Source organism: Mytilus galloprovincialis, chromosome 3 (genome assembly GCF_965363235.1).
Source record: "Mytilus galloprovincialis chromosome 3, xbMytGall1.hap1.1, whole genome shotgun sequence".
In the NCBI taxonomy this organism is placed as follows: domain Eukaryota; kingdom Metazoa; phylum Mollusca; class Bivalvia; order Mytilida; family Mytilidae; genus Mytilus; species Mytilus galloprovincialis.
In genome coordinates, this window is record NC_134840.1 from 47,672,869 (window position 1) to 47,686,390 (window position 13,522).

Below are 13,522 nucleotides of genomic sequence, written 5' to 3' on the forward strand. Positions count from 1 at the left end.
TATCACAAATTCGAAAATGAACTATTGCCGGCTGGCCAAACGAACAGATTCTCCACGTGGACAATGATACCAGAGGAAGAGGTACTTATTGCCTTTAAAATGGCCCATAGCACTTATACCCTAGACCCGTACGAGTTTGTCAGTAGAGGGTTCAAAGGGGGGATATGGTATTCCGGATACAACGAATTCGAAATGAACTATTGCCGGCTGGCCAAACTAAAAGGTTCTCCACATCGACCATTATACCAGACGTAGAGGTTGGTATTGCCTCTAAAATGGTCCATAGCACTTATGCCCTAGACCCGTACGAGCTAGTCAGAAAAGGATAAGGGGGGTAACCTGGTATATCACAAATTCGAAAATGAACTATTGCCGGCTGGCCAAACGAAGAGATTCTCCACGTGGGCAATGATACCAGAGGAAGAGGTACTTATTGCCTTTAAAATGGCCCATAGCACTTATACCCTAGACCCGTACGAGTTTGTCAGTAGAGGGTTCAAAGGGGGGGGTATGGTATCCCGGATACAACGAATTCGAACTGAACTATTGCAGGCTGGCCAAACTAAGAGATTCTCCACATCGACCATTATACCAGAGGTAGAGGTTGGTATTGCCTCTAAAATGGTCCATAGCACTTATGCCCTAGACCCGTACGAGCTAGTCAGAAAAGGATAAGGGGCGTAACCTGGTATATCACAAATTCGAAAATGAACTATTGCCGGCTGGCCAAACGAAGAGATTCTCCACGTGGGCAATGATACCAGAGGAAGAAGTACTTATTGCCTTTAAAAAGGGCCATAGCACTTATACCCTAGACCCGTACAAGTTTGTCAGTAGAGGGTTCAAAGGGGGGGGATATGGTATCCCGATACAACGAATTCGAACTGAACTATTGCCGGCTGGCCAAACTAAGAGATTCTCCACATCGACCATTATACCAGAGGTAGAGGTTGGTATTGCCTCTAAAATGGTCCATAGCACTTATGCCCTAGACCCGTACGAGTTAGTCAGAAAAGGATAAGGGGGGTAACCTGGTATATCACAAATTCGAAAATGAACTATTGCCGGCTTGCCAAACGAAGAGATTCTCCAAGTGGGCAATGATACCAGAGGAAGAGGTACTTATTGCCTTTAAAATGGCCCATAGCACTTATACCCTAGACCCGTACGAGTTTGTCAGTAGAGGGTTCAAAGGGGGGATATGGTATCCCGGATACAACGAATTCGAACTGAACTATTGCCGGCTGGCCAATCTAAGAGATTCTCCACATCGACCATTATACCAGAGGTAGAGGTTGGTATTGCCTCTAAAATGGCCCAGAGCACTTATGCCCTAGACCCGTACGAGTTAGTCAGAAAAGGATAAGGGGGTACCCTGGTATATCACAAATTCGAAAATGAACTATTGTCGGCTGGCCAAACGAACAGATTCTCCACGTGGGCAATGATACCAGAGGAAGAAGTACTTATTGCCTTTAAAATGGCCCATAGCACTTATACCTTAGACCCGTACGAGTTTGTCAGTAGAGGGTTCAAAGGGGGGATATGGTATCCCGGATACAACGAATTCGAACTGAACTATTGCCGGCTGGCCAAACTAAGAGATTCTCCACATCGACCATTATACCAGAGGTAGAGGTCGGTATTGCCTCTAAAATGGCCCATAGCACTTATGCCCTAGACCCGTACGAGTTAGTCAGAAAAGGATAAGGGGGGTAACCTGGTATATCACAAATTCGAAAATGAACTATTGCCGGCTGGCCAAACGAAGAGATTCTCCACGTGGGCAATGATACCAGAGGAAAAGGTACTTATTGACTTTAAAATGACCCAAAGCACTTATACCCTAGACCTGTATGAGTAAGTAAGTAGAGGGTTAAAAGTGGGGATATGGGATACCGGTTTACAACAAATTCGAACTGAACTATCGCCGGCTGGCCAAGCTACGAGATTCTCCACATCGACAATTATACCAGAGGTAGAAGTTGATATTGACTCTAAAATGACCCATAACACTTATGCTCTAGACCCGTACGAGTCAGTCAGCAAAGGGAAAGGGGTTTATTGAACTGTTGCCGACTAGCAAAACTAAAAGATTCTCCACTAGGGCCACGATAACAGGGACAAAGGTAGTTATTACCTTTAAAATGGATAAAAGCACTGATGCCTTAGACCCGTAAGATTTTTCAGAAGAGGGTTAAAAATGGAAATTAACTATTGTTGACTGGCCATACTAAGAGATTCTCCACGTTAGCCATTATTGGTTAACCTATCGCGGGAGTATAACGTCCGATTTATTGTACTTGTCCATTGTCGACGTCGTACTGTCAGTGACTTCGCCTTGGAATACGAATATGTATATTTAATGTACTGGCTGAACAGTTGTTGTAGTACATATTGCCTTAACTATCATCTTTATTTATGATACCGTGACCCGGATCTCGAAAAAATGAAATCAGTCAGATCGGAGAACAGAAGACAGAAGCGCTGTTACCAGACTATTCCGAAATAGAATTACCGGAGAAATAATATCTCGGAAATACGTTGTGTGTCGCTTTCTCAAAGTCGCTTGCTACAGTAATCCTTAGAGTTTTCCGAAACGTGTTTATACCAATTCAATCCACTTTTCCATAGATCCTGTATGAGCTTCTTTGTTCGTATTATGACCGGGCTAAGTATTCTAAGTGGATCGTATTTTTTCGAAGAATTTTCAAAATATCACTTTTTGTTACAATGTCTAGTATTGGAATATCACATTTAGTCCGGCGGCCACAAGTATATTTCAGACGAGTTGTGCACATCCTGATATAAGCATGAACATTGGCATAGACCTTCCTGAAATATTACTCTTTTATTTCAGATAAGAAGGCATTTGAAAAAAATGTCTCACTGCCGGTTAAATAAAAAATGGCGGACATCATACTTTAATCGGCCCAATATAGAAGGCTAGTACTGTGGATTCATTTATTTTCGTGGTTACCAATTTTCGTGGATTCAGGGAAACTTACATATTCGTGGATATTTAATTTCGTGGTTTTACCGAAGTCTACATACTAGTACAAGCCTTTGTAAAATTTGTCATTCGTTGAACATCAAATTTCATGGTTTGCCTGTACCAACGAAATCCACGAGAAATTGGTATCCCACGAATAATAATGAATCCACAGTATGTGAAAAGGATCTATCAGCATGCTGCTATAATAATATTTGGTACAAACCTTTGTTATGTAATACTTTTGGATATATTATATAGATAAAATGTCTCTTAAAACCCTACTTTCGGTAGAATCCAATATGGCGGACATTGACTAAAATAAGCTTATTTTTTAGGGAGGGGGATTGAAATGTGTTTTAACGTATTGTTACTATCATTAAATTGTACAGGAACATTTCTTTGATGCTTCCAAGGGATACAATGTATAAGATATATGTCTTAAAAATCCTTTCTTCCGGTAATATTCAAAATGGAGGACATAAATATGTCATTTTTTTATTTTGATATTTATCTTTTTTTCAAAATGTGAAGAAAGTGGGTTTTTTTGTGGTGGTCATCAACTTTAGGCTTTAATTTATCCTCTTAACCACTTATCATATTCTGTAGTTAATATTTAAATACAAAGTTAACATTTCCGGTAAAAAAAAAAACCAATATGGCGTAAATGTCAAAGATGAGTCCTCACTCCATATGTTCGATGTAGAGCTTTGGATAGATTGATTTAATCAAAATAAAATCACTTAAGTACTAAACCTTACCACTATTTGGCAAAAAAAAACTTGTAAATTCCCAGTTACCACCACATGCACACGACGCAGGGCACGGGAGACTTGATTTTCCTCATAAAAACAACCGCGACAACCTTTCTTACATCCACAATGTGCAAGCTTCTGACAACATGATGAGCCCTCAGAAAGAGTTTTTTAAAAGTGATACTCTTTGTCCCGTCGTCATCCATTAGCGCCTGGACTTGGTAGCATACGAGCCAATTTCAGGCTCGTCCCCTAAACACGTGTCTTAGTATATTGTACATTTTGCATGCTGGAAAAGACTAGACTAAGTTGATAACCTCAATTAACCTACCCTTTTGCGTAAATAGATATTTCTTGATTTGTTAACCATGCTAACCCCATACGATTATTTTTTGCTATCTTACAGTAAACACCGGTGATTTAGGCGGATCAATTATCATTCTTTAAGTTAAAGTCACATCTTCAAATGCTATCAATGTCTCCCAAACAGTCTTTTTCCCCCTTTTCAAGAAAACAGAGAACCGTATCACAACCGGAAAATGGATCACAATATTTGTGTGTGATCCCTAATCGCGAGTGCATTTGGAAGGTCATTTATATATATCTATCCAAAGCTTTTCCTCCTCTTAAACACAATCCATAGTTCGTCTACCCCTATGTCACGGAATATCGAAACAGTAATGACAGCATCATCAGTAACAACTGTTCGAATATTGACTTGTTTAATTTCGTGTTTCACTGCATCATACACATGCACCATGATTCTAGTGTCAGCCTTTTAATACATATGTATTAATATGGTGTTTAACTTGAAACGCATCACGGCGGTAGAGATAGAATATCCTGAACATGTGTTGCTACAACTGTCATATGCATCCAAGACTTTATCATAATAGTTTCATGCTTTTTAAGATAAGGGCATAATACCCTATCAGCATACTCGTTATGAAACAACTTGAAACTGTAACAGTGGATGAATGCATATATAGACAATACCGGTAGTTTGAATGCTGCCACAAGAAAAAAGAAATACACTTAGGGGTAAGAGAATACAAAGACGAATCCAGAGTCGAAACAAATCTCAAAATTGGTAAAGTTTTCGGAGAGATGACGACATTAAGAAAGAACTTTTTAGTTTTTATTCACAGGCGCTTGCTCAATAGATTTTGAGGAAGAGTTAGTTGTAGCAACAAATGCTCAGGATGTTTTGTGTTATTCACCACATGATGGTGTTTCAAGTTTAGCCCCATGTTAAAATGAATAGGCTTATACTATAGAATCAATATACAAAAAAAAAACATGTGTCTGATGCAGTGATTCACAGACTTAATTGACTCATGACTTGAACAGTCGATACTGATGCTGCTGTCATTGCTGTGTCATTATTCCGTGACATGGGGGCAGATGAACTTTGGCTTGTATTTGGAAGTGGAAAAAGCCTTAGATATAATCTATCTGTGACCTTTCAAGTGCACGTCTACTTGAAAGGGAACTTCGTTGTTGACATGGATGGCGTTTGAAGATGTGACTTAATGATTTAGAATGATGATTGATCAGCCAACATCACAAGATATGGATTTGATAATGCCATTGATAAAACGATACGTGGTTTTGTAGTAAGATCGAACAAACTTATCAGATGGGGTTTACGAAGCAAGAAAACATGTTTTTGAAAGTGGAAAGACTTATTGATGATATTTGAACGACTCGGTCTAATGTTTTTCATCATGTAAAACGTGCAATATACCATGGCAGGTGTGGATGAGTAACAAGCTTGAGATTTGGTTGATATGCTTACTATTCCAGACGCTTATAATGGCGGGGAAAATATGAAACATTGGAACCCCTTTGGACAACTCTTTGTGAGGCCTCTTCACCTTATCAGGAGCTTGTACATTATTGATGTAAAAACAAATACCGCCGCTGTCTTAGTAAATGAGGAAAATCAGCTTTCCGATTGTGAATATTTGCGGCCATAAATGATTTGTACTTTTAAAGATGTTTTAGTACTACAGTGATTTTATCTTATTTTCATCAATCTATCCAAATAAAAGCTCTATTTCGAAGATATGGATTGAGGACTCATCTTTGAAATTTACTCCAAATTGGTTTTATATACCGGAAGTGTTAGCTTTGTATTTAATCATTATCTATAGAATACAATAGGTGGTTTAGAAGATAACTTAAAGCCAAAACCAAATGGTAACTGACCAGCACAAAAAAAAACCAGTTTCTTTACATTTTGAAATTAAGTTGAATATTAAAGTAAAATAATGATGTTTCATGTCCGCCAGTTTGACTATAACCGAAAGTAATGCTTTTAAAGACATATGTCTTATGTATTGTATCCATTAGCAGCATCAAAGAAAGGTTCCTGAACAATTTAATGATAGTAGCAATACCCTCCTTTAAAAATAAGCTTATTTTAGTACAATGTCCGCCATGTCGGATTTTACCGAAAGTAGGGTTTTAAAAGACATCTAATCTATATAAAATATCCAAAAGTAGTACATAACAAAGGTTTGTTCCAAATATTATTATATCAGCATGATAAAAACCGCTTTTCACACACTTACACTAGCCTCTGATATTTGGATGATTTAAGTATGATGTCGGCCATTTAAGATTATTACCGGATGTGAGACATTTTTTTCAAATGCCTCCTTATCTTGAATAAAAGAGTAACAGCTGAGCTGAGTCTATGACAAATTTTATTCCTGTAGCATGATTTGCACAATTTTTCACAAAGCGGCCGTATTAATTTCTGGTACATCAGAACATCGAATCAGCTATTCCATAACATTCCAAGTACGTTTGTGTTTTGTCCGCATATAGTAGTACTTTTTCCGTTTTAGCTAGCTTACGTATATCCACACGGTTTGACGTCCAGGATCGTAGATAGAATCCAGTTTCCTCCATCATTGATCTCCCTTCCTTATAGTCAGCCCACCCTCGTTCTGTTAACCTAACAGAATGTTGTCCACATACAAATCAGTCATTCAAACTTTGCGAATTATGCGATGTCGACAAATGCAGTCGTAAACAATTTTGATAGGCATAGTGCTTGATTCCTTCTGTACAGGATGATAAGGAATGTAGCGATACTTTTCTTAAGTTCATCTGTTTCATCTACCTTCTCTATGAATCCTCTTCGTTCCTGTTCTTGTATAATATTTCCGTACTTCTTTAACATATCTGAGTTTTGAGTAAGTCTTTGAAGGACGTTTTCTGTCCTTCTGTTCGTGACTGCTTAATTTATAGGCAATTCATCACGTTTTCAAGGTAACATAGCGGAATATTTGTTTTCTCAGAACTCAATTGATCTGTCCTGATAGACTTAAATATATGCATTGTCGTCTTCGTCTACCTGCCTACTATTTATTCCTATTGAATCTAAATTCCAAAATCTCTCCAGATTGAATTCTTTAACTTTGTGTGATACTAGAACATTACACATACCAGTCTTCGACGTGTTTGTTTTCTTACCGTATGTAAGTACCGAAAGCATTTATCCGATATTGGATTTCACGGCGGTCGGATCGTTTACACGGACTATATAATCGTTAACAATGTCCCCGTAGTGATATGCGCCTACCAGCAACGATATCTCGAATGAATCGTGCTTTGTCACCGTGTGCGCTATCTTTAAACCACGCAAATAACCGTTCTGTGTATCAATATTACGTATGTGATTCTGTATAGGCATGCCGATCATCTGTACTATCAGTACTTTGATTGACAATACGTGTCCTACATCGGTTTTCAGATAGATTGTTGACTTTTCTATGTGTCTCACGTTTTTCTCTGCACCTCCAAATGCCGATTAATATATTATTTATGTTCCCGCTATCTGTAAAATTAGTTAAGTTTTGCGTTTCAAAAGATGTTTGCCCTCCTTCGTCAAAAAGAATATCCGTATCGATAAAGAACTGATTTGAGCCTACTTGTGCCACGGCAGTTTTCAAAAGTACATTCGATTGCAATTCTGTCCGTTGAGAATACAAAATAGTAGTATTATGTTCCGTATCATCAATGTCATTCACGAGTTGAACGTTGGACGAATTCGAAGATAGTGGGTTTAACGTGCATTACATTAGTTTGTGTGGTGTTTCTCATTACAATGTGCGTTTAGATTTACATTCGTTTAGTCTGTGTATACCAAGGTAGTTAAAGATAACAAATTTGTTCATACGGCATTATGTGTAGGCTGTTTTACTGCAATGAGTTGGTGGATGTATTTCGTGACAGTAAACGCTAGGTCTAGTCTCAATATTCTTGTAAGATTTAGATTTCACCAATTTCGGATGTCGACTCTATTGTCCTGTGTCCGGTATAACGATATCGTCTAATATGCTTTCAGGGAGGTCCGTTATACCAACGTTTTTGTTCTATGTCCTCGCGCGAGATATTTTCTGACTTCAACGGGTAATTTGTTGACAATAATGGGAAGAAGTAGTGTGCCGTATGTTTCATGTGTCTTACCCAAAGTTTCTAGACCTTGACGCTACCTCCAATTTGATCGTAAAAAACTTCGTAAGATTGTTTACTGATTTATAGGCGAAGGAATTTCTAAATCTAGTGCTTCGTGTTCTACTTCATGAGCTTTCAAGCAGTTACACTTTTGTATATTTGTAAGTAACTAGTTAAGATGTACGGACGACTCACATGAGTCCCAGAAGGTTTGCCATTCTGATATCGTGACTTCGAAAGTTGGAAGCGTAAGTTTTGGTACGTTACTCAGATTAAAAGTTGCAGGAAATGTACTTTATTGCGTGTTGATTGTGAGAATGGCTTGGGCAAACTGGTTTTCAAACGACAGTGCGTTGTGTAGGTTTGCTATGTTTTGCGTTGAAACAAACGGTATAGTTTTTGGATTTAAAGTGTGCGTTCTGGTACTTTAGTATTTGATTCAATGTGACGGACTGCAGGATTTTGGACATTTGTATGAACTTACGTACGTGTCAAATCAAGGTTATCATATTAACCGAAAATTCATCTGAATGAAATAATCTAATTTACCACATCTTCCGGTTCTGTTAACTTTAGAATTTGTTCATTCAAGTCCTAAAACAATGTTTGTGTTTGCACAAGTTTTCCTAGTGTTGTAATGACTTCTACTTGATCGAATTTTGTATTCTCCTTTGTTTCATCTAATCTTCGGTATACCTTGAACTACACGTATTTTGCGACTGACTATCTGAACAACGGAACCGAAATTACGTTAGTGATTGCGAAAAGCAGATTAGCGCAAGTGAAAACCTTTACATAACCTCAACTAGAACTTATGGCCGCAGTTATTGAAACTAGACTAGCTTTTCATGTAAAATCGACCTTCTAATGTAAAAACGTGGCTTTCTGGTCGGGTAGCTGTATAGTATTGCACTGGTTAAATCATCGAAACTGTTTAAACGATTTATTGTGAATCGAATGCGAGGAATAACAAAATCTACAAAATCAACATTAATGGAGATATTGCCCAAAAGAATGCAACCCAACCAATCTCTTAACACGAGGAATTGACGTCGATCAATACATCGATAGTGTCCTTTAAAAAAAGACAGAATTAGTTAACGGTATTGACAATTACAGAAAAAAACGAAGACGAGGAATTTCTAAACAATGAAGTTCATACTGATCACTATGATATCAGTAACGTTATAGACAATTGGAAATATTGAAATTTTCAGGAAAGTGATTTGAGTAACTGCTTACGTTCAGCGGTTCATATTTAACTACCAATATACCGATATACCAAACATCTGAGATAAAAACACAAGGCAATATCCTAGCACTAGACAATTGTGACTCTTCATAGATGACGGTAGCTTTTTGAGATGCAATGGAAGGATTCACAGCGGAATCATTTTAGAGAATACAAAATTTCCGTATTTATTACCTGCGAATCATTTACTTACCAAACTGATAGTGACAGACGCACACGAGCGTTCACTTAATTCGGACTCAATGCTACGCTTATTTACGTATTACAATCGTATTGGGTACCGATACTTAGACAATATGTTAAGGAGTAATTGATCAAGTTTTCGCTGTTGTTAATCATTGTAATGTTACGTAAGTGTCACGTGTTGACATTAGAGTCAAAATAGATATACATACATTCTATTCACTTTTGTTATTGTTAGCTATATAGTTGTCCGATGTAATCTCTTAACGATATTGGTGTCAAGTGAACCTCTTAACGATATTGGTGTCAAGTGACCAGGATGAATTTACAGCTGAAATCGATACTAGCAGGACATAGTAGTGCCGTCTCCGGAATATTCCAGAAATTCGACGAAAAATGGGGAGAGCGGCACAAAACTTGTTGATTCCAATAACCTTCGAAACAGAAATCGTTAACTCTGATGATTATTTATTTAATTTAGAAAAAAAATACAGCCAATAGCAAAATTTATCTAAGTACAAACATCAACGCTAAACACAAATGCCACAAGTTCGCAACATCACGCAAACGTACATGAATGCATAATTTTACATACCTTCATACAAGAGCTTACGTTATTTTTTACGACAAAATTGAAACATATGTACGTGGTTTAGAATCCCTTGGTCAGACAGAGAATACATATGACCCATTATTGGTCCCTATCATATTGAAAAAGTTACCGGGGACGTACGCATAAATCTTACAAGACACCATGAATCAAATAGTTGGCAATTAAATGAACTACTACATATACTATCTCAAGAACTCAACATTATGGAGAGAGGCAATTCCTCTGATCATACGGAAACTTAAACCACTACAGCAGCATTTCACACCAATGCAAAGGTACGTACAAAATAAATCAACACAAATAAACGTAAAATCATGTGTACTTTTGTAACGAATCACATGTTCCCGTTAATTGCACTAAGATAATTGATCAAACAGCAAATATTTCTGTTGTTAAACAGCATCGTTTATGTTTTAACTGTCTTTGACCCCCAATATAGCTGATTGCAAATCACACAAAAGTTGCAGGAAATGTAAAATAAAGCAGCATACTAGTTTATGCAAAGACGAGGTTAAAAAGATGAAAAACAGAGTAACACTAATGAATATATTACTAGTAACACAATTCAGTAAACACAACACAACGCGAAGAAAACGGGTACAGTTCTTCACTCACAGACACAGACTAAAAACTGTCGTAGCGCAAGTAAGTTCGGGCATTCAATGTACTTACACAAACACATTATTTGACAAGGGCGCACAGATGCCCTCATCACAGAAAAATAAGCTACAGAGCTTGATTTGACAATTACCAGAAAGAAGACCATAAACTTGTCAGGATTTTGTGACACAAGTGATGGCACAGACAACGGCAAATTACATATCAACGTTTTGATTGTACCAGAAATAGCTGTACCAATGAAGACTTATGTACGTAATATAACAAATTTAAAGTATTTGTTTGGCTTGAAATTAGACCATCCGGTCTCACATGACCCAATGGTTGAAGATTCTCTATTGAATTATATCTAATTCGATTATTACTGGTCAATTGTCGATGATAGAATAGTATGAGGAACAGGACCTACTACCATCAAGTCGGAAATCCGTAACCTTCTGTCCGGCACAATCAATTGAATACCTGCAAATCCAGATCACACACTTACGTCAATGATGAACATATTAGTAGGTCACAAAGTTGAAAAGTAGAACTTTTATAATGGAGAAATTTATGGAAGTTGAAGCTGCTAGTATAAATAATAGTGACAACAAATCTGAAAACAGACAATTCCAAGATGTATATAAATCAAATGGTAGAGGTTACCATATGGAAACATAAAGATATGTTGATAAGTTACCTTGTAAGGAGGAACACCACACCTTACTAGACAACAGAAGTATTGAATAACGGAGAACAGAAAATGTCATTAAGCGTCTTAATCGTGAACTTACACTTTTACAGAAAAACGGAAAAATTATTAATGAACAAGAAAAACGTAGATTTATCGAGAGAGTTGATGAACGATCAGCCAAAACAATTGTTCATTCCATACCGCACCATCATTTCCGTAAAAAGTCGTCAACCACGCCAATCAGAATTGTATTTGACTGTAGCTGCAAACCTTCACCTATTAATCTAAGCTTAAATGATTGTTTGATGGATCTTTGGCCAAACTTTAATGATTTAACCGGAATTTTTCTCCGATTTAGAATGCACAAATACGCCGTCTCGACAGGTATAGAAAAAGCCTTACTTATTATGGGCTGGATGAAGAGGATCGTGATGTTACCAGATTCTCTTATGCGTAGTAACCCGGATGACCCAAATAGTCAACTAACCGCAAACAGATTCAAGTCAGTATAATTTGGAGCAACTTTCTCTCCGTTTATCCTAAATGCTGTTATACGTAAACATTTGACTGCAATTCAACAGACTGGACAGCAATGTTAAAGAAATACTTTTATGTTGACAATATTATATCGAGCTTTAATTAACAAAGAGCTTTGTTAGACTTCTTCCATGCATCACGTTTAGTATTTCTAAATGATTTGTATGATGCGAGAGCATAAGAAATTGAACATTTATCAAAATCATCATGTAACCAAGAAGCTTAATCCTTATGGAACAATTTTGTTCGGTGGATGGTGGGAGAGATTGAGAGGAATAACGAAAAACTGCATTAAACGAGCACATATGGACAATAAAACACTCAACACGATAATGACTGAAGTAGAACGTTTACTCAGTGATCGCCCACTAACATACGTTTCATCGGATCAAACGCGGACGACGAACCCCTTACTCCGTCACATTTATTATATTGAAAACGGACCAAGACGCTACCGTATAACGGCCTTAAAGACTGTAGTTTACAACCAGGAACCAAAGACACTACGCATGAACCAGTAACTGGCTAGACAATCGAAGTTTCTTTCATTAATTCTTAAAAACTACATAAAAAGATGGAAGCAGGAATACATAAATTCGCTTAGGAAATATTACCGATACACAGATCGAAACACATAGAACATTAACGTCGGAAATATGTAGTTCAGATTCAGGACTATGTATCTAGAGTAAATTGGACTTTGGCGATCAGTGACAAATTTTTTTACGGCAAAGATGGACTTACACGATCAGTTATAATTCGAACAAAAACTGGTTTGATATCTAGACCAATCATCAAACTTGAATTCTTTGGAACTTGAAAATATAGCAGCTCAGAGTGAGGAAAAGACGAAAATAAAAACATAGATTAACATGTGTTAAATATAAATCGTGAAAAGTAAAATGATAACGTGTGATTAGCATATGGACATTAAAATGAATTTAAACCGTGGGCTGTTAAATATTTTACATATAAACTTTAAAATTTTACTAGTAATTTATTTTATTAGAACTTTAATAATTAATGTTGTGATCACTTTCATTTATTTTAAAGTAATTCATGTGCGGCCCAAGTATGTTAAGAGCAAAATCACAAACGCAACGTTCTCGCTGCCCATATTCATTGTAACATGTGTGACATGTTGACATTAGAGCTTGAATAGAAAGAATTATTCACACGAGTCATTATATCAGAGGGAGAGGTATCCATTGCCTCAAAAATGACAAAAATCTTTAATGCCCTAGACTCGTACGACTTAGCCAGGAAAGGATAAGGTTGGTACCTTTATATATCACAAAGTCGAAATGAACTATTGCCAGCTGGCCAAACCAAGACATTTTCCACATGGGTCATGACACAAGAGGTATATGTAGTAGTTGTATAATGGCCCATAGTACTTATGTCCTAGACCCGTACGAGTTTGTCAGGA